The 23,027-nt window shown below is 41.1% G+C and overlaps 1 long non-coding RNA gene and 1 pseudogene across 1 annotated transcript; both read left to right on the top strand.

Moving 5' to 3' along the window:
• The first annotated feature begins 1,917 nt into the window (after positions 1–1,917).
• On the top strand, positions 1,918–13,674 carry LOC112643751 (uncharacterized). The gene is made up of 2 exons (XR_003125868.2): positions 1,918–2,078; positions 13,322–13,674. It is a non-coding gene; the product is annotated as an uncharacterized LOC112643751 (long non-coding RNA).
• On the top strand, positions 5,030–5,542 carry LOC112643749 (ubiquitin-conjugating enzyme E2 C-like; annotated as a pseudogene).
• Positions 13,675–23,027: the final 9,353 nt, after the last annotated feature.

The raw sequence follows: 23,027 nt of genomic DNA, 5'->3' as shown, positions 1-23,027 counted from the left end.
TATGATCCACACTGCTGCTCTCTGTGGCAGCACAAACCACATAAACCACAGTTGTCATTTTTCATTTGATTACTGGCTATGGTCCTCGTGGACTGGAAGCTTCATGAAGCCAGGGACTGTGATGATTTCTGCTTACCATGTAATACCCGAGATTTTTGCTCTACACTGATTATTCAGGGCTTTAGTGCTATGCTGGCTTTTGGTCAGAACTCAGTAAGTATTTATTGAATGAATCCGTCAATAAGAGAAATACATACACACACACACAGACACACACACACACACACACACATCTTTTACATCTCTTTTTTTCTCTTCCTTAGGGATGAGCACCTAGGGGCAATAGATCTGGTTCTAAAAATAACTTCTGAAAAAAAAATAAAAAATAAAAATAAAAATAACTTCTGTTGGTATACCAATAAATTTGAATTCAAGTGACCTTGGTTTTAGCCAAGAAGCAAGTCCTAACTAGTTGTCCAGAGTTTCTCTGCTAATACATGGCAAGAATTTTAACTCACTACAGGCTACCTCTTTGCAATCTTTTGATTTATAAAAAGGCACTATCTCCTTAGAGAGAGACTTCTTTCAAGGTATCACTTCTTACTATTAAACAGATCATTAATGAGCTTTCTCTTTATAACTCAGACACTTACCACAGTTTATCACTTGTATTTTATAACTCCTACGCCCACCCTGCCACATATGGTCACAGCTTGTTTGCAAAGAATGCTGATCATGCTTTCAAACAAAACTGTTCCCATATGCTGTGATTCATCCCCCCTTTCCTGCCTTTGCTTCATTTGTTTTAGAATTGGAGTGTAATTTTGAAAGGGTTGCTGAGACAGGAAGTGACTGGGGGAGGAAGAATTAGAAGAGGCGGATGGATGAGAGGAATGGTGGTTATTAAACCCACAGCCGGGATCAAAAACTACTGGATCAGGAAAACCCTTTCAAGGAACACTAAATTCCCACTTGAGCCCCTCCTAGTTTAAAGTAGGGAAATGGGGAAAACAGAAATGGAGAGAAGGCCTTCATTTCTGGGATGCATGATAGTCCCATTACTTACATTACAACTGAATCCAACACATGATTCAATTGCTGACCAGAGTGATATTTGGGAAAACAGAAGCATTACTATCTCTAGAGAATAATAATGAAACCAAGGAATGAGTTGGGTGATTGCTGATCACGACTCAGTGTAAGACCTTTCAACGGAGTAAAATGTTTATAATATAAAACTAACTTAGTGGGGTACTTGGGTGGCTCAGTCGGTTAAGAATCTGCCTTCTGGGCAGCCTGGGTGGCTCAGCGGTCTAGCGCTGTCTTCAGCCCAGGACCTGATCCTGGAGACCCAGGATCGAGTCCCACATCAGGCTCCCTGCATGGAGCCTGCTTCTCTCTCTGCCTGTGTCTCTGCCTCACTCTCTCTTTCTCTCCTGTGTGTGTGTCTCTCATGAATAAATAAATAAAATCTTAAAAAATATATCTGCCTTCCGCTCAGGTCATGATCTCAGAGTCCTGGGAGAGAGTTCCACATTGGGCTCCTTACTCAGTGGGGAGTCAGCTTCTCCCTCTCTCTCTGTACGCGCCCCCCCCCCCCTTGTGCTCTCTCTCTCCTTCTCTCTCAAGTAAATAAATTAATTTTAAAAACTAACTAAGAATTCTTGGATAACTTATTCCTTCAACAAATACCATTCGGCATCCATTATGTGCCATGGACCTAGGCACTGGGGATACAGCGGTGGAAAAAAAAAACCCTGATCAATATCCCTGCCCTCACAGAGCTTTCATTCTAATGGGGGGGGGGGGTGGAGAATTAAATAACTAAGCAAGAATACATATGTCAGAATGTAATATGGCTGTGGAAGAAGTGAGGAGGGAAGAGCATTATGACATATGAGTGAGTGAGGTTGGAAGGCTGGTGTTTTTAAAAGAGTAGTCAGAGAAGGTCTGATCTATCAGGTGAAGAAGTAAGCCTTCTTACACACCTCGGGAGGCAGGGACACACCTCGTATGCTCAAGGAACATCAAGGAAGCTAATATTACTGCAGTGGAATGTAGGAGATAAAGTCAGCCAGGTAAAAAGGGGCCAACTTAGAGCTCTGTAAGCTGATGATAAGAATTGCATATTGTACTCTGTAAGAGGAGGGAAACAACTGAAGGGTTTTGAAAAATGAGTAACGTGATCTGAATCACATTTTTTTTTTAACATCTTTTAAAAAAGATTTTATTTTAGAGAGAGTAGGTGAGTAGGGGGAGGGTAAAGGCAGGTGCGGGAGAGAGAGAGAGAGAATCTCAAGCAGACTCTGTACTGAGCCTGACTCGGAGTTCAATCCCATGACCCCAAGTTCACAACCTGAGCTGAAACCAAGAGTTGGACACTCAACAGACTGAACTACTCAGGCACCCCCTAAATTACATTTTAAAAGAAACACTTTAGCTGCTGTGCTGAGACCAGATCATAGTGAATGGGGCCATGATGAAGCAGAGAGGTCAGTGAGGCAGGAGGCTAGTGGAATAATCCAGACAAGAGATGGTGGCACTCTGCAACAGTTGCCAGAGAGGAATTGGTAAAGAATTGTATTAGTTTTGGCGAGTACTGTAACAAATGCTCACAAACTTGACATTAAACCAACAGAAATTTATTTTCTCTCAGTTCTATAGTCCAGAAGTCCAAAATCTGTATCACTGAACCCAAATCTAGGTGTTAGCAAGGCTGTGCATTCTCTAGACTCCACTTCTTGCTGGAGCTTCTGGTAGTTGCTGGCATTTCTTGATTTGTGACCATATCATTCTAATCTTCAAGGATGGCATCTTCTAGTCTCTCTTTGCTCTATTTTCACACATCCCCTTCTCCTTTGAGAAATCTTTCCCAAATCTCCCTCTGCCTCCTCCTTAAGGATACACGTGATTGTTTTAGGTCTCACCTGGATAATCCAGATGATCTCCCCATCTCAAGGTCCTTAATCAATATCCACCACACCCTCCCTTGCCTTTTTAAAAGCCATTTCAGGTAATATTCAGAGATTCTAGGGATTAGGGTATGAATCTCTTGGGGGGGGTGGGGGCAATTTTCCAGCCTATAATAGAAGGAGTAAGTCATGGATATTTCTTGAAGAACAGCCAATGGGGTTTTCTGATCAATTACTTGTTGGGTAGGAGAGAGAGAGGAGTAAAGGGCAATCCTGAGATTTTTAGCCAGAAATCTACACCTCAGAGGAAGATTCTGGAAAGAATGGGCTCAGGGGGGATCCCTGGGTGGCTCAGCGGTTAGGCGCCTGCCTTTGGCCTGGGGCAAGATTCTGGGGTCCCTGGATCGGGTCCCACGTCGGGCTCCCTGCATGGAGGCTGCTTCTCTCTCTGCCTGTGTCTCTGCCTCTCTCTCTTTCTCTGTGTCTCTCATGAATAGATAAATAAAATCTTAAAAAAAAAAATAGAATGGGCTCAGGGAGAAGAGTAGAAGCTCACTTTTTAAATATGTTAAGTTTGAAAATTCTATGAAATATCCAAGTGGTGACTTAAGGAGGGAATTAGATATAAATCTGTATTCCAGAGAAGGCCAGACAGGGATTATAAATTTGTGAATCATCAGAATATGGGTGGAATTAAAGCCATGAGACAAAGTGAGATTACTTAGCATGTGCTTTTCAACTGTGTTCACTTGGCTAAACTAAAGTATATCCCAAAATCTTTTTCCTTGTGTGGTTCCAGGTTAGCACGGACCAAAAATATATGTGCATGAAATTGGGAGGTTGAGGCAAAGCAGTCATCATTACTCTCTGAAGGGTGTAGACAGAGAGCCATCTACTCTCTAAAGATGCTGACAGAGACAGACACGGAGGCACTGGTGGAATCCAGCTCATGCTCTTCTCTCCCACTCTGCATCCAACTCCTCTTCCCAACTCTTGGCCCTCTTGGCCAATAGCAGCCCCAAGCCCACCACCAGACTCAGAATAATAATAATAATAATATAGACTTCTCCATCTCTCTACTATAGTCCCACAGTAGCAGGTAGATGTGCCTTTGGAAGCCCCAACTCTGTCCTCCGACCCCAGGGCTTCCTAGTTAGGAACTCTGCTCCAATCTCTTCTGCCTCCTTTCAGACCTTCCTCCCAATTGTGTAAGGTCTTATTCCAACAGTAAATCCCAATTTCATTATGGTTGTGCTTCTCTGGTTAGCCCCTGACTGCCTGTATGCCTGGGGAGTGAATCCAGATAGGGAAGAGTTTAAGAACTGAGTCCTGGCGCTTTCCAACATTTAGAAAGAGGAAAGAGAGAGAGAAAAGGAGGAATCAGTGAAGAAAACTAAGCAGGAGTGGCTACTGTAGCACCGGAAGTTTATATAATTGGGGTGTGTGTGTCTTAAAAATGAAGAATAGTAGAAATAAAAATTAAAATGAAATATAAAAATAAATATACATTTAAAATGGAAAAAGAGGGACTCCTGGGTGGCTCAGTGGTTGAGTGTCTGTCTTTGGCTCAGGTCATGATCCTGGGGTCCTGGGATCAAGTCCCTTATTGGGCTCCCTGCATGGAGCCTGCTTCTCTCTCTGCCTGTGTCTCTGCCTCTCTCTTTGTCTCTCATGAATAAATAAATGAAATCTTTAAAAAATTAAAAATGAAATGGAAAAATAGATGATATCAAATCACAATTTTTAAAAGCTGGCAAATACAATAGATCATATTTTAAATTATTTCAATGTTGATACACCTCTATAATACTTTTATTCTTACATTTTTTGGCTTCATGCTTTTTGATCAGCTCTTCTTGTTACTATTATTTTATACAATAAGTTCCACAGAGAAAATAGAAAAATAGTCATTCTTCCTTCTAGCATGACTGATCTCAGTTTTTAAATTATTTTTAGCTTACATGCATAAAATGCATAAAATTGGTATATTCACAAACAGGCTTCCTTGCTGTTTTGTAATCCTGTTAGCAGTCTGAGCTCCACAAACACAAGAATCTTCTAAATTTGGGTTGCAGCCAAGCTCTCTGAGTTGCTGTCTCTCTGCCCACGCCACCTGGATGGCCTCCCAGAACCATGACCCAGCTGCTGCCAGCGTGGCTGCCACCCACAAAGGTGCTAAGCCCAGCGGGGTTGCTGCCTGGGGCCCCATGGGCAAGAGGCTATGGCAGGGGTTGATGACCTTTATGAAGTCTGGCCACAAAAGAATTTCTGCCTTCCCTAAATCAGACCACCTTTTCAAATCGATGGGGACCATCCAGGGAGCAGCTGGCATAGTACGTGAAGACCTGAGCTATAATAAGCTCTCCCTGGAGTTCCCCGATGGCTACCCTTACAACGCACCCACAGTGAAGTTCCTCGTGCCCTGCTAGCACCCCAGCGTGGGCACCCAGGGTAACATCTGCCTGGACATCCTGAAGGACCATCCTGCTGTCCATCCAGAGCCTGCTAGGAGAACCCAACACCTGATAGCCCTTTGCACACACATGCTGCCAAGCTCTGAAGGAACCCCTATAGCCTCTAAGAAGTGTCTGCAAGAAATCTACTTAAAGCAGGTCAGACAAGAACCCTGACTGAACAGCCTCTCTCCTTATGTTGTCTTTTTATTTTCTCCTTAGATGGTCTATCCTTTCCTTCATTTCTGTCTAGGACTCTGTATCTTATGCTGTAGTGTCATTTTTGTTTTGTTTCTGTTTTTTTTTTTAAGATTTTATTTATTCGTGAGAAACACAGAGAGAGAGGCAGAGACACAGGCATAGGGAGAAGCAGGCTCCCTGCGGGGAGCCCGATGCAGGACTCGATCCCAGGACCCAGGATCATGCCCTGAGCCGAAGGCAGGCGCTAAACTGCTGAGCCACCCAGGGATCCCCTTTATTTCTGTTTTTTAAATTAAGTCTCTGGTTGAGCCCTTGTGATGAATATATTAAATACATTGGGTTTTTTTTGTTTTGTTTTGTTTTACCAAAAAAACCTTCTAAATTTGATTTTGAACAATCCTTTTTTTAAAAAAAGATTTTATTTATTTATTCATGAGACACACACACAGAGAGACAGAGAGAGAGAGAGAGAGAGAGGCGGGGACACAGGCAGAGGGAGAAGCAGGCTCCATGCCAGGAGCCCGACGTGGGACTTGATCCTGGGACTCCAGGATCACGTCCTGGCCCGAAGGTACACTAAACCGCTGAGCCACCAGGGCTGCCCCCAATCCTTATTTTTAAAAGGTTTTAAAATATGCAGTACATATATAATTGCATTCTCTTGTATTCCTGATTAGGAGAAAACTTTCACTTTTGATAAGATATCAAAGGATTGAATTTTACAAAAAGAATGTGTTATTTTACACATCTGATGATAAGAAGGATTTTCCAGGCTGCCTTTCAAACTTTGTTTCCCTTTCACTCTCGTACCCCTCTGGTGCTGTGTGCCATGAGACAGACTCATTAATATCATGATCTGATTTCTGAGCAACACTTTTGGGTCTTGATGCCAGTTAAGTCAGCACACTAGGCAGTAGGAGGATTTTTCAAAGCCATCCTTGCCCCAGAGGGATAGAGACAACTCTACTACACACACACACACACACACACACACACACAAATACAAAAGAACACAAATATATCCCACTACACCCAAACCAAAGGTGTTTCCAACTCAACTTCCTCTAAGCCCCATCTCCAAAGGGCTTGTAGCCATTCCAACATTCCAGTACCACTGGACACAAAGGGAAAATTTGAACTTTCTAACCTGGAAACTTTCAAACACACACACAAGTAGACAGTATAGTGCAGTAAATTCCCTGTAGTCTCAGTAGTTTGGCCAAAGGAGACCTTCTGGCATTCCTGTGAACAAGTTGCTCAATCAATTAAATAGCACACAGTGGCAGGATGCCAAAGCCCAGCACCTGCCAATCTTTGTTTGGTACATCACCCATTTTAGAAATGAAGGCCTAAATCTAAAAGGGGGAAAATACCCATGTTCCAAATCAAAACACATAAACCTTAGTTTGCCATCTATTTCCTAAAACACTACCACCCATAATATTGAGAAATTTCACTGTGTGTCTATATAGGTAAGAAATTCATTCATCTGCCTGTAAAGTTCTGTAGAGAACTTCTCTGCTAAAGAACAAAACTCTTGCCAACCACCAGCATCTGTGCCTATAGACCAGCCCCTGCAACTATGGGTGAACCCTAGATGCTCCTTATTCAGTTGAGAACAGAAAAAAGCCAAGCCACTGATGACAATATGGTGCCACCAGCTACTCATCTGACAGAAGAACTTCCAGGTCATTTTAACTCACACATTTCACCAAGTCCTAGCTTTTTTGCCCAATTCAGGCAATTTTTCCTTCACATTTCTCCATCTGCCCAACCCCTACCCTGTCGTTTTTCAAAGTCAGGGTGGTTCCAAGAAAATGCAAAATATGGTTAACATCAATAATGAGACAGACTCAGAGAAGAATAAGCAAAGACTCAGAAGGATCAGAGCCCAGAGAGGGAGGAGAGAGGAAGAAGAGGAAGACAGTGCGAATCTTGCCCTGGATTGTGGTAACATCAGGTGCTAAAGATGGGGAGAACCAAGTGGTGGACGGATGGCTGTGACCTCACTTTGTTTGCAGCAGGGTCATCTCACCACCAGCATCACAACGCCAAGGAAAGGGAACATCGTGGGTGGAGACTCAAGATTCCCTGCTCTGTCCATACCCACAGCTCACATCACGACCTTGTTGCAACTGTCTTCATTCTGGTACTGTCAACTCCATACTGGTTGCAGCTGAATTTGTTTGACATGCTGCAGCTAAAACAGTGTCTTCACCTCTTCCCTGCCAGACTCTGGCCTAGGCTGAGTTTCTCAGGGGTAGGACTGGGAATCTACCAAACACTTCCGGGTCCTTCCAGGGAGCACCCTGGATGATAATCATGCTATCCTAGAGGCTACCCACACTTCTCCCCTTCCCTCAGAAACCTAGCTCCCTCACATCACTGCTCCCATCTCAAGACATTTCTCCAAAGCTTACCTTCTTGCTAGAACTGACTGCACACCCCAACTCCCTGCTTGTCTCCTGCCATCAGTTATCAATCTCAAGTTCATGCAGAAAGTCTTTTGCCCACAGAGTGAACAATGCAATTGATTTTCAAGTGCCTGCCTCTCTGACATCCTCACTTGCTGCCCAAAGGAAGTGCCTTCCCTGGCCCTCTATAATCCTTCCCACATTGACCTTTTCCATTCTCAAGGGCAACAAAAAGAAGTGGCTTTGCTATTTCCATCCCAGAAGATGGAAGATCAGATCTAGGTAGGTCTGTCCCAAGATGAGGTTAAATGTGAAAATAACCTTGACCTCCAGAAACAGAATTTTCACCCCAAAATTTGGCTTTGAAAGACAGCTGAGCCACTGAGTGGGTCACAAAGACCCAGCAAGATTGAAGACACTTCCATTTATTAGTTTTCAATCAGAATTTGGAAATTGTGGTAATATAAATTTTCTGTAATATTTTTTACTTTAACAGTCCCATTGCAGTAAAACTATTGTAGGAAAATTGAAAAATATAAAATAGTTTATTTTTTGAATTTTTAAAAAGATTTTATTTATTTATTCATGAGAGACCCAGAGAGAGAGAGAGAGAGAGAGAGAGGTAGAGACACAGGCAGAGGGAGAAGCAGGCTCCATGCAGGGAGCCTGACGCAGGACTTGATCCCAGGTCTCCAGGATCATGCCCTGGGCTGATGGTGGCGCTAAATCGCTGAGCCTCCCGGGCTGCCCTAAAATAGTTTATAAAAGAAAAAGCCAGCTCAAATCCCACTAAATAACTGCTATTATTGTTTCAGTGTATTTTTGTTTGTTTTTTTTGTTTCAGTGTATTGCTTGTGTTTTTCTACTCATACGTAATACATTATTTTAGTTTATTTACATACATATAATATGAATTGCTTATTAACATAGTTTCAATTATATTTTATGAATATTCTTTGCATCCCTGAGAATACTAAAGAACAGTGTTACACTTCATTATGTAAATATTTTTTTTAAATGACTTGTATAATATCTGACTACTCTTATGGAAAGGTCATAGCAGATTCTGAGATCAACAGAGTTAAGTACTGATCTACTTGCTGCTAAGCAGCTTTGCAACTTTTAAGTTTCTTAAATCTTGTGTGCCTCAGTTTCCTGTCATGTGAAATAAGGATAATCATAGTATCTATATTAAGGGTGTCTGGCAGGCTTGGTAGGTAGAACATGCGACTCTGGATCTCAAGGTTGAGAGTTTGAGCCCAATGTTGAGTGTAGAGATTACTTAAAAAATAAAATAAAATCTTTAAAATGTAGTATCTACTTTGAAGACCTCATGCGGTGACTAAAGGGGAAATCGTGTGTTAAGTGCTTAGACTCATGCCTGGCATGCAGTAAGTATTAAATAAAAGTTATTCTTACCTTCATCATCTTCCTACTACTGCAATACTGCTTCATGAGTGAGTACTTTTATAATAAAGTGCTGATCCAATAATATAACTATTCAAAAGTTGATGAGAGTTATGGCTAAACAGCATATCATTCCAGGTTTTAGTGAATTGGAAGTTGTTTCAATATTTCCTGAAGGCCATATAGTGTTATAGGCAAGAGATGAGTTTTGGATTAAGACAAAGGTTTAATCCCTGAAAACTGTGATAAGCATTGGTGTAGTTAACACAGAGGGCCAGTAACTGTTCTCAGAGCTCTGCTTCTATTAGCTGATTTAAGCCTCACAACAATCTAAAGATCTAGGTACTATTATTAGTAGGACACTGAGGCACATAAAGTTATGAAACTTACATCAAGGCGACAGGCTAATAAAAGGCACAGTGAGGATTTGAACTCAGATGACCTTAGCCTGAGTCTCTGCTTTTAAACACTGCTACCCAAGTCACCCCGTATCCATAAGGGATAGCTTCCAACACCCCAGGATGCCTGAAACCATGGACAGCTACCGAACCCTATATATACCACATTTTTTCCTTATACATACATACCTAGGCTAAAGTCTAATTTATAAGTTAGGCACAGTAAGGGATTAACAATAACTAATAATAAAATAAAACAATTATAACAATATACTATAATATAGTTATGTGAATATGGTCTCTCTCTCAAAATATCTTTTTGTACAGTTGACCCTTGAAAAACACAGGTTTGAACTTATAGGGTCAAACTTATACATGGATTTTTTTTTTACAAATACAGTACAGTATTTTCTCTTATTTCTTAACATTTTCTTTTCTCTAGCTTCCTTTATTATACATATACAATATATAATACATATACAAAATATGTGTTAATCGACTATTTGTGTTCTCCATCAGGCTTCTGGTCAACATCAGTCTATTAGTCATGAAATCTGGGAGGTCAAAGTTACAGGTGGATTTCTGACTTTGTGGGTTTGGCACCTCTGATCCCCGGGTTGTTGAAGGGTCAGCTGTACCATATTCCCCTTTCTTCTTTTGATGATGTGAAATGATAAAATGGTGCCTGGGTGGTTCAGTTGGTTGAGTGTCAAACTCTTGATTTCGGCTCAGGTCATGATCTCAGGGGCACTAGATGAAGCCCTGTGTCTGGATACCTACTGGGCTGGGCAAGGACTCTGCTTGGGATTCTCTCTCTCCCTCCCTCTATCCCTCCAACCCTACCCCTTCCTCCCTCTCTCTGAAAAAAAAAAAACGTAAAAAATAAAAATAAGTAAAATGGAGACCAGGTGAGATGAAGTGAGGAAGATGAGGAAGCATGTGACATAGAGGCTGATGGTAGCGTGTGACATGGGGTCAGCCTATCCTGGTTCTGATGCTGAGTCGGAGGAGGATCCTCTACTACTGGCTGTGGTTGTTTCAGTAACTGAGACCACCTGAAAGCAAGACTGCAGATAAAAGGGGACTCTTGTGTGCTGTTCCCTGTTTGAAAAAGTTATTTAATATTGGCAAGTCTTTTGTTGACTAGCTTGTGCCCTTTTCCTTACGGACTTGAAGAAACTATACGCTAGGTATAAGCTCTTTGCCAATCACATGTATTGCAAGTGTCTTTTCTTATTCTTTAGTTTCCCTTTTGACTAACATAATGGAGTCTTTTTATGAATAGTTCTTAATTTCAATATAAATCCCAAACATCAACATTTTCCCATGTAATTAGTGAATTTTGTGCCTATATTATCTTCTAGAAGCATTGTGATTTTACTTTCTCTACAATTTACTTGGAACTGACTTTTTAAATATTAAGAAGTCAAGATACATTTTATTCCGATCTGGACATCCAATTGACATGACACCATTTATACTGAAAAACTGCCTTTCTCTCACTGCCCTTGCAGCGTCACTCTTTCTCATAAAGGATCCTTACATCTGTGAGTTTATTCCTGAATGTTCTATTCTTTTCTATTGCTCTATTGGCTCATCTTGTACCAACATCATGGCAATTAGTAGTTTTAGAATAAATTTGCCAATTTCTTCACTACTGTTGACCCTTTGCATTTCCATATAAATTTTAGAATCTACTTGCCAATTTCCCCCAACATGACCTGCTGGGATTTTGATTGGAATTGCACTGAACCTATAAATTAATTTGGGAAGAATTATAAGTTTATGATAATTGTCTGTTTAATCTCTCTTCCAATCCACAAACTCAGTAAATTCTTCCATTTATTTTGATTTTCTTAGTCTCTTCTAATGATATTATATAGCTTTTATAAAACAATTTTTAAAAACTTCTAACAGGTTTGTTTCCAGGCATCTGATATTTCGAGTTGCTATTGTAAATGGTATTAAATTTTGTTGTTCCTACAGTACAATGTCGAAGAGGAGAAGTCTGTAGGAGGCTTTGTTGTCTTTTTCCCAATCAAAGGCAGGAAGCCTATAATATTTCACTATTAAGCTTCACAATTAGCAGAGGACTAAATTTGTATGGTTTTCTCCTCTGCTAATTTCCCCTCTCCATCTTCCGTAAAAATATCTCAACTTCTCTTGCCTGCTTTTCTCACCTCTTCTGTTCTCTTTGTTTTTGTAGGTTTATACCTTCTTTCTTTCTTTAAAGTGAGGTTCAAGAAGGAATGAAGATAATAAACATGTTGAACCTGTCATGCATAATTAGAAGTCCTACAAGAATAAACATGAAATAAATCCATTTTTAAAAAAGATTTTATTTATTTATTCATGAGAGACACAGAAAGAGAGGCAGAGACACAGGCAGAGGGAGAAGCAGGCTCCATGCAGGGAGCCCGATGTGGCACTCAATCCCGGGACTCCAGGATCAAGCCCTGGGCTGAAGGCAGGCGCCAAACCGCTGAGCCACCCAGGGATCCATTTTTAAATTAAAGTGTACTTAATACACTGTATGAAAATTCTATGTTTCCTAAGTTGGCAGATTTTTTATGTTTCTTATAATATGCCATACACGCTGATTGCAGCTTTCTTAAGTGCTAAAATAATAAAGAAACTTTATTTCTCAGCAATTAGAGTCTCACTTCGAGGTGCCAGAAGCCACCTTTACCTCAAATGATTTTCTTTTTTTAAATTAAATTTTAATTTATTTTTTAAGTAAGCTCTACACCAGTGTGGGGTTTGAACTCATAATCCCAAGATCAAGAGTTTGCATGCTCTTTCAACTGAGCCAGCCAGGCACCCCTCAAATGATTTTATGTATTAACATTTTGCTTTTCTGCCAAATTCAAGTCCCCATTTCCTGGAGGACCCCCTTAGGCAACCCTGAGTAATGACTGACAAGCCTTTGCTTATCTATACCAAAGAGTTTATCAGTTCTCCCACGTATAGAACCAAATATTTCTCTCAATTTCACACTTTAAGGAGAATCACTTAGGCTTGCATACTGAAAATAATGGAAAAACCAACTCAACAGTGGCTTAAATAAAGCAAGGGTTTTACTGTTTTTTATATAGGAAGGAGTCCAGGGGTGGGTCTAGCATCTCCATGGTGCTACCAGTAACCTGCTCTATTTCCAGCTGTCTGCTGCTTTACTTTCAGGCTGAGCATGGCCTTCAGTACCACATTGGTAAGAAGTGTCCTCCACCTCCAGGCAGTGCTTCTGCGTTCCAGGAAAGGTGAAAGGAAAAGTGCAAAAGGCGTGGCCTCTTGAGTCAACCCCTTTATAAAGAGCATTTCCCAAAGCTTCACCAGATGCTCCTTCATCTCATTGGCCAGACTATTTCACCTAACCACAAAGACTGAAGTCAATGTTTTATTGGGCCACCCTGAACAAAACTGAAGTTCAGTTAGTTAAAAAAAGGGAAAGATAATTGATACTGGGTCAGCAAACAACAATGTTAAACAACATTTAACAAGAGTTTACCTGTTTTCCCTTATTGATTCCTTTTCCCCAGGAGAGAAGAGCAGTCAGAAGCTTCAACAATAGCTGAAAACTCAAGGGACCAACTCTGAACTGTAGAAATAAATGGGCATTAGGACATGAAGTCAAGAACAGAGGAATCTCTGAGAACATGCAAACAAAGCCGAGTGGACTCCTGCTTCCCCTGGGAAAGGAACCTTAACTAAGGCCCCCAGGAGGACCTCCAGCTTCTGGTGGGCAGAAGGACAGAGCAAGCTGAAGATAAGAATAGAAACAGCTGTTGGCTGTGTTTGCCAGCCCTAAGGGAATCGCTCGTGCACATGTTCTTTGGAACAATTCCATCTGATCCATACACATGTAAAAATCATTGCCTCCTTCACTTTTTAAGTGCTTGGAATTATGCCTTTCTTATTTAAACCTTACATTCACTAGGGCTACATATGGCTATGAGCCTGAACTTGTAGACCTTGCCAACTTGGTACACACAAGCCATAGAGTGTTTACTTATCACTCATTACTCTAGAACTTTCCTTTTTTTGTGGCCTATCATAGACTTCCATCTTGTGCCAGGCCCCAGGCTAAGCACTTGCTTTTTTATCACTTGTCCTCATAATAACATTAACATAATTGCAGTTAAAAAATATTTTTAAAAGATTTTATTTATTTATCCATGAGACACACAGAGAAAGAGGCAGAGAGAGAGGCAGAGGGAGAAGCAGGCTCCCCACAGGGAGCCTGATGCAGGACTTGATCCCAAGACCCGGGATCATGACTGGAGCTGAAGGCAGATGCTCAAACACTGAGCCACCCAGGTGTCCTGTTAATGCAGTTTTTAAGATGAGACACTTGGGGCTTGCTTCAGAGGTTTCAATCTGTACCTGCTGGACTGTTCTGAAACCAGGTACATATACAAAAGCCTTGTCCTCATTGCCTTGAAGCCAGAAAAAAGCTAGAATTAACTCCCTGGTTTACAGAAGAAAACACACACATTACACACACACACACACACACACACACACACACAGCCCTAAGGTATCAAGGACCTGGCCCAGAGTAGCAGTTGTAGAAGGAATAGTGAATATCTGAACCCAGTCAACTCATTTCATATATATACATATATGATTTATTCATTTTTAGAGAGAGAGAGTGCACAAGTGGGAGGGACAGAGGGAGAAAGAGAGAGAACCTCTAGCAGACTCTGCACTGAGTGCAGAGCCCAGTGCAGAGCTAGATCCCATGACCTTGAGATCATGACCGGAACTGAAACCAAAAGCTGGACACTGCACCACCCAGGTGCTCCCAAGTCAACTCACTTCTTGAGAATCTACATAACTGATGCCTTTAGTATTCGGAGGGTTTAGTTCCACTTTTTGCCAGAGATGGACATCATTTTCAAACTTGATTATACCCTCAAGACATTTCATTAACCACATTAAGGTTTTTACTTTCTAGACTAACAAAACACATAGCTTAAAAAAAAAAAAAAAAAATCATGTCCTGAGTGTAAAGAGCTAGTGGAACCTGCCAGGAATTAGTTACAGAGACATTTTAGCTTTATGATTTTGCTGAAAACTAAAAACAAGGCAAAATGTCTTTAAATTCATCCAAATAACCTTTTCACACTTCATCTCAGAGGAACCAGTTAGGAGGCAAAGGAGGGCCCCTTCAGGAGGCCAGGTGACCCCCTGCTCTGCTGCTTGACACCCCAGTCATCATCTGTTCCTTAGGGAAGCCTTCCCTGACCTGCCTTTCTAAATGAAATTCCTCATTATAGCACATTTGGGATTCTTCTTCTGGCTATGGCAGATTAACTGGTACTGGACTAGCCCTCCTACAGCAAACAACTGACAAAATATATGGAATTAAGGCTTTCAGAAGTCAGACAATGGGTAGCACAAGACTGTGATCCCTAAGAGAGGAGTCTCATGATACCCTTTCTGCAGACACTTTCTAGACTGTGACACAAGGAAGCCAAGCAGAGCACAGTGGGTCTTTCAAAGCTGAAGAGATAGAAATTGGAAGTTTAGACTAGTAAGACAGTTGGAAAGTGCAGGGCAAGGCCCATAGAGAAGAGAGCTGTGCAGAGGGAGTTCCAGATATTTGCGGGGGATCCCCTAGAGGCTTCAGCTAAATATCTGGCTACTCATTTTAGGGCAAGACTCCATGAAGCTGATCAAAGACGCTACATAACAGATGGTTGAGCAAATTCTGGAGCCCGCATAGATCTGGGACATATTCAAGTTCTGACCAGTCAGAGTGGAGAAATGTCACTGGCCCTAGGCACTCAATAGAGACCCCAGAGGGACTATTTTAGACCTATACTACTAACATGGCTCTAAAACAGCCCTTGAGCATATTAAGATGATCTGCAAATTCATTACCAGCCAGAACAAAATTCAACACTATTAAAGAGGCAACAGAATCTAAACACTCAACTATGTAGCATCCATGATTTATACCATACAATAATTTCCAGACATGTGAAGAAGTAGCAAGATATGATCCATAACCAGGAGAAAACCAGCTAATCGAAAGACCTAGAAATGACAGAGGTAATGGAATTAGCAGATAAAGACTTTAAAACATCTATATCTGTAATTAAAGATTTAATTATTCATGAGACACACACACACACACACACACACACACACACACACAGAAGCAGAGACACAGGCAGAGGGAGAAGCAGGCTCCATGCAGGGAGCCTGATGTAGGACTTGATCCTGGATCCTGGGATCATGCCCTGAGCGAAAGGCAGACACTCAACTGCCGAGCCACCCAGGTGTCCCCATCTCTATATATTTTTAAAGAGCTATATTTTTTTAATGGACAAAATATTTGAATAGACACTTTACCAAAGAAGATACATGGACATTAGCATATTGACACATTAGTCATTAAAGAAATACAAATTAAAACCACAATGAGATAACCCTACACATCTATTAGAGTGGTTAAAAAAATTCTTTTTTAAGATTTATTTATTTGAGAGAGAGTGAGTGAGTGGTGGTAGGGGTAGAGGGGGAAAATCTCGAGCAGAATCCTTGCTGAGCATGGGGCCTAATGTGAGGCTTACTCTCATGACTCATGAGATCATAACCTGAACCAAAACCAAGGGTTGGAGGCTTAACTGACTGAGCCACCCAGGTAACCCTAGAATGATTAAAATTTTAAAAGACTGATCATGTCAAGTATTGGCAAAGATATGGAGGACATGGAGAGAGCCAGGTGTTGCCTGCACACATAGTGGGGTACATTATAGCAGAGGAAAACACTGACATTTGGAAGACCTGATTTTATTTAGAAGCTACTGGTAAACCACCCCATTCCAGAGGAGACTCTGGAAAGAGGTCCTCTCCCAGGATTTCTGCAAAGAAAATTTAGTCCACTTTTTATTGGCAACTGTCATCAACTGTATAACTTTTCCTTTGCTGCATAAAAAATTACCACAAACTTAGCATTTTAAAACAGCACCCATCTATTGTCTCAGTTTCTTTAGGTCAGAAGTCTGGACATGGCAGAGATGGGTGGTCTACTTGGGGTCTCACAAAGCTGAAATCAAGGTTGGCTGGGCTGCATTCTTATCTGGAACTTGGGGTCCTCTTCCAAGTTCATTCAAGTTATTAGATTGAGTTCCCATTTTATTGCTATCAGCCAGGGGTTGCTCTCAGTCCTGGTGGCTGCCTTCAGGTCCTGGCCCTGTGGCCTCTTACAATCTGGCAACTTCCTCCTTCTAAGGTAATAGGAGATTCCCTTCCAGTCTGCTATGATGGCGCCTTATGTAATATAACCTAAGGGAGCGAGGATTTCATAGGAGTCACAGATCCTGACCACACTCAAAAGAAAGGGATTATAGACAGCATTTACAACAGGGTGCAAAAATATTGGATGTCACCTTAGGATTATGTCTACCATATCAAAAGGTAAGTTCGAAGTCATGATTAAGCTTGAGTATTTCCTTCACTGATTGGAATTGCTTTAACCTTAGTGAGTAAACGTATTAGAAGGATTCAAATTGGAAGTATTAATTTTCATTATACTTTCACAGACTGTAAGTACTAGTAGAAGTCATCTTGGCCAAGCTACAGCCGTAAGTAAAAGAACTGGTCAAGAAGCTTTAGCCCTGAACTTGCTAGAGAATTTTCTGCTAAGCTGGTCTGGAAAGTAGAGGAAGGCCTCTCTTTGCATGGTAGGGCAGGACTGTAAAAATGTGCATGCTGAAAGTGTGTTCAGCAACCCTAATGGGAAAAATGACTGTTTTATGACCTTTAAAATTTTTTTTGTCAGAACATTACAAACGCTCTTACTATTGGTTACAAACGTACAGGGAGATGGAAAAAAATAGGAAAACTAGTATTTATTCTATACATTGTAACTCACTAATAGGACCTTTATTGAGAACAAATTACACACAATATTTAGATAATAAGAAATAGTATTCTAGGTTCCAGAAATGTGAATATTGAGGTACAAATGACAGAATATGGTTAATGCTATTTTATCCCGGTGAATTTATACACTGTTAAGTTCAAAATGTACAGTTCAATTGTTTTTAGTATAATCACAGAGTTTTGCAACCATCACCACAGTCAAATTTCAGAATATTTTCGTCACTCCAAAAAGAAATCTCATAGCTATTAGCAGTCACTTTATCCTTCTGTCCTGTTCCCAGCCTCAGGCAACCACTAATCCACCTTCTGTCTCTATGGATTCACCTAGATGGGACACATCACTTAAATAAAATCTTTCAATGTGATCTTTTGTGTTTGTTTCTTTGCACAATGTTCTCAAGGGTCATCCATGTGGTAACAGGTGTCAGTGATTTAGTCCTTTTTATTACTGAAAAACATGCTGTTGTATGGATGTACCACATTTTGTTTGTCCACTTAGTTGATTGAAGCAACAATTGATTCAGGCACAACCATTTTCTTGATTTATGTTAATAAATTCACTTCCCCTAAGTTTTCCTGATTGCGTATCTAGGGTTTCTCAGTGATACCAGCATCAGCAGTCCCACAATGAACTACTTCTTCTGTAACCAATTTATGTTTGATGCAGACTTCACTTATAGTGCTATCACTTTTGGTTTCTTTGTCATAATTTCATATTTATTTTTTGATTATTCATTTTTGTAAGAGGTCATGTGGTTTTATCACTGGGAGGCAAAGAGGCAACACAATTATACACATTGCTGTCTGTGATGAGCTGAATAACAAATGTGCATTGACCAACTGATCACTGACAGACTTGAGAGAAGTAACATGATCGATCACTGATCATGATGTACATTTGTTATTTACCTGTGACCTGGGGACTGAGGAGCTCTACCTGTGAAGTTCACACCTTTTTTTTTTTTTTTAAAGGTTTTATTTATTTATTCATGAGAGACACAGAAAGAGAGAGAGAGGCAGAGACACAGGTAGAGGGAGAGGCAGGCTCCATGCAGGGAGCCTGACGTGGGATTCGATCCTGGGTCTCCAGGATCACGCCCTGGGTGGAAGGCAGGCGCTAAATCGCGGAGCCACCCAGGCGTCCTTGAAGTTCACACTTTAGGCAATTACTGTCCATTCAGCAAGCTTGCAAAAAGATTTCGAATACATCTCCCACCACTGACTCTGTCTGAATTCGGGCAGTTACTCTTTTATCTAAGACTATTATAATCCATGCTTTTTAAACCTCTCCAAGTTAATGATAACAAGGCCTACTTCATACTACATCTGTGAAACCTCCCCCAATATTTTCACCTTGTCAGAAGTTATCAGTTTCCCTCTGGGCTCCCATAGAGCTTGGGACATATATTATATGTCTTATATCACATATATCATGAGAGCCCAATAATCTGCTTATATCTCTGTCATTTACTGGAATGTGAGTGGCATGCTGTTAAGAATCCAGTTAATCTTTTAACTAAAGTTAAAAGAAAGTAAACATTTTGCTAAAGGAACAAATTACACAGAATATTTAGATAATAAGAAATAGTATTCTAGGTTCCAGAAATGTGAATATTGAGGTACAAATGACAGAATATGATTAATGCTATTTTATCCCTTTTCAAGAGATCACTTCAAAATAGGCAGAAAATAAAAATAAAAGGTCTGAGCAACTGATTTGAACAAGACCCAGGATTGTAAACTCTAAAGAATAGTACACACTTCAGCATTCTTAACTCCCCCTGAGTTTCATTATGTGTCTGATTATTAACAGACTCTACTGCCCCAAGAACTAACCAATGATAAATTATACGGATACTGGCACTAGAGCAAAGATAAATAGCAGTCTACAGACCCCTCTTAAGAAGCCAAACCTTTCAAATTGAAGAGTAATCTACTTAAAAAATTTCTTGGGTAGTTGCAACATAAAGTTTGATGTTCGTTATTACTTCCCAATGTACATAATATGCTCTCCTCACACGGAGAATCCCCACAGCCTTCAGTTCTGGGTTTGCCGTTGCCACTCCTGTCAAAAGAAACTCCAGGATGAATTTGGGGACTTGACAGATATATCAGGAGCTGCCAGAGAAGTAAGGAGGTGACACTTTTGTGATCACATACCAATGTGAAACCAGGATGACTGCAAATGTGCAAATCAGGGTGGTCTGAGAAGAATTTTTCCCCTAAGGGACAAGCTTATAAAAAGACACTAAGATGATAAATACTTTTTATTTAAAATACCTTTTCCCTCCCGCAACAGCACATACTAAATTTCAATATCCTCATTTAAACTGTGCTCTCCTGTGGCCAGGTTGTTGCTAGTATTGGATTCTATGATCCACAGAGAGATCCTGGCAAATTCACTTCCAACTCTTTCCTCTTGCCTCTAATAACAGAGATGATGAGGATAAGAATGCCTGACAGTTGCAAGGAGTTTTGGGCCTTTATATACCTGGCTCCCCTGGGGGAGTCTCTCTTTGCCAAAAGTAACAGCAGAAACCTACAAGAGCGGCAACACAGCAGAAGGATTCCACTGACTTTATTCTCCAGAGCCTTTTATCGTTCTGAGGTGTCAGGAATTCTGAAACAATGAATCAAACCATCTTGACAGGCTTAGGCCATTTAGACCATATATTCTAAAAAGAAACGGAGGAAACTAAAAGGTTTTTACAATATTTTAGCTGAAGGAGGTGCTATTATTTAGATCTCACTAGACAGTCTTCTTGACAAAGTTTCAGGAATTTCCTGATTAAATTTTTAGAACAAGTTTCTACTCCTTGTCCATACTGTGATTTTAATCATTCAAACTGAAAAGCATTGTCCAATAAAGGATGACAATTCTGAACGACATGCCATTTTGAAAATGATCCACATTTTCATGTAGACCAAAGTCGCTGGAGTTTTCCAAGTAAGACTGTTACTGCTTCTTGTATAGCAACTGCCCATGCCGTTTTCTTAGCTCCTTAGAATATGGATCTAACAAAGCCAAGATTTTGGGTGTGCCTCCCAAGTAAGGAAGTTGCCATCAGAAGGAAAAAGGAAAAAAAAAAAAGTCTTCATAGATGGCAACATCACCCTGATTCCCCAAAAGCAATTCCATGTGCTTGTCCTTTGGATCACCGATGGGCATCATCATCTACGTGAAATGCAGCACAAACATTGTAAGGCTATAATATAGTTGCCACAAGCAAAGACGACGGAAATGCAAGCACAGCATAGGCTCAGGCAAATGAGTGATGAGGCAATATGGAGGCTTCTGGTGACTTTGGTGAGAGTCACTACCATGAGCCTTCTGCAGCTTTATCTTCCTCCCATGGAGCTCTCCGAAGCAGTAACAAATTTGATGGGATACAGGTGGCAGTAGGAAGTGTTGGAGGAAACGAATCTGTTCCATGTTTCAGATGGCTTTATACCACTTTTCATTTTTTCTGCCTTCTTGGGTAAACTGATCCAGAGAACACTTTTGATCCCCTCCCCCCCCCGCCTCCTTTTTAAATCATGCTTCTGCTAGCTTTTCTGTCCAACACCAGTAAAGCCTGGGGAGAATGGGATTGTAAAGCCAGTGTTGGATTTTAACCATTTCAGTTTCCTTCAACCCAATCTCAGAGCTGATACACAAGTCCTTAAGGAAAGCTTTTTGCAGGGAGATACAGGGGTGCTGGGGTGGATGAAGAACAGTTGGGGGGATGAATGCATGAAAGGAAAAAAAGACTTTACTTTTTTGAAGGAGAACACTTTTACTCTGTTGGCAGCCAGTTGAACTGGCTCAACCTGAAAAAGTTGAATTTGATGAATAGGGGAATATGTTTATTTAATAGTGGTGACTGCTACACCCCAGAATATATTCAGGAGCAAGGCCAGAACCTCCAATTGTCACTCAGAAAAGCAACAGTAAAAGCTGGGAGGTGGGTCACTAAGAATGAGGAGAGCAAGCAGACAGGTCTCTGCTGGAGGTACTGCATCTCACGCAGCAACAGGGATCACATGCATCTTCAGTTCACATCAAAACTTCAGTGCATTAGGCCAAACTCAAGACGGCAGATCCAGGCCACACCAGCTCTGTCCTGGTGTCAGCCACCTCTAGGAGGAGCAGGTCCACCAGGTAATATAGGGAAATCAGCAAACCTCCGGACATACAAGCTCTCAAATGCAGAGACCCAAGGGGTGGCTAATAGGCCATCATTTCATTATTCTCCCATCTTAGACCCCAGTTGAATTTGGTCAAGCTCTGAGGCCCTTGAAGCATAAGAACAGCAGCTCCAACCATCAGACTGGCATGAGATAAGATTTTATAAATCAGAACATCAGTTAATATTACACAAAACTTGTGGCTTTAACAAAGGACACCTCATTTGAAGGCTTCACTCAAAGGTTCAGGGAATGTTCTTGTGATGGTGCCAGGCCTCATCGCAGGGCCTGTGGTGGCACATCTAATTTACGCCAAATCTGGATCAAGACTGAGAGGATTTGTGCGCAGGGCTCCTGTGGGAAAATTCTCTCCCGCATTCTGGATTAGGTCATGGATGCCACAGTATTAAGGAGGGTAAAGCTCTTCTCAAAATAAGCCCAAGGGCGATGGTTTAAACAACGACCAGTTTCACAATAAGCTTTCAATTTTCTGGTTTCAACTGAATCCAGATGCATAAATACCAAAAATATTGAAGAGAAAAGGAAAGCCTAAGGATCTCTTTACAAGTTCCGGAAATACCCAGCTAAAAGGTTCCAGAAAAAAAATCATCAGCGATCTTGTCATTAAAGAGTAATTAATTCTACTTCTAGGTTTATGTGCTGATATCTTTATATCCACATTTTAGGGCAAACTATGGTTCTCCAATTTGTGATCCAGTAATTTTATGAGTTAGCCATGCAAGTGCTGTGATTCAGTCTGATTCTGTAAAGCTAACCTCCCCAAATGTATTAGTTTCTTAGGGCTGCCATAACAAATGATCACCAACTGGGTGGCCCAAGACAATGAAAATTAACTCTCTCATAGTTCTGGAGGCCAGAAGTTGTAAATGAAGCTGCTGGCAGGTCCATCCCGTCCCCACCCACCCCGTGAAGTAAATAAAGTTCCTTCCTTGCCTCTCCCGGCTTCTGGTGGCTTCCCTGGCTGGTGGCCACACCACTATCTTCATGTGGCTCTTCCTCTTGTCATCTCTTCCTTTACAAGGACACTTTGCTTTTGGATTTACGGCCTCCCTGGATGAGCCAGGATGATTTCATCTCAAAATCCTTAATTATATCTGCAATGACCCTTTTCCTAAGGAAGATCACATTGACAGGTCCAAGGGATTAGGATGTGGACATCTC

This window comes from Canis lupus, chromosome 1, assembly GCF_003254725.2.
Source record: "Canis lupus dingo isolate Sandy chromosome 1, ASM325472v2, whole genome shotgun sequence".
Taxonomy (NCBI): Eukaryota; Metazoa; Chordata; class Mammalia; order Carnivora; family Canidae; genus Canis; species Canis lupus.
The sequence above is the reverse complement of the archived record's forward strand: the minus strand, read 5'-3'. Positions and strand labels throughout refer to the sequence as shown.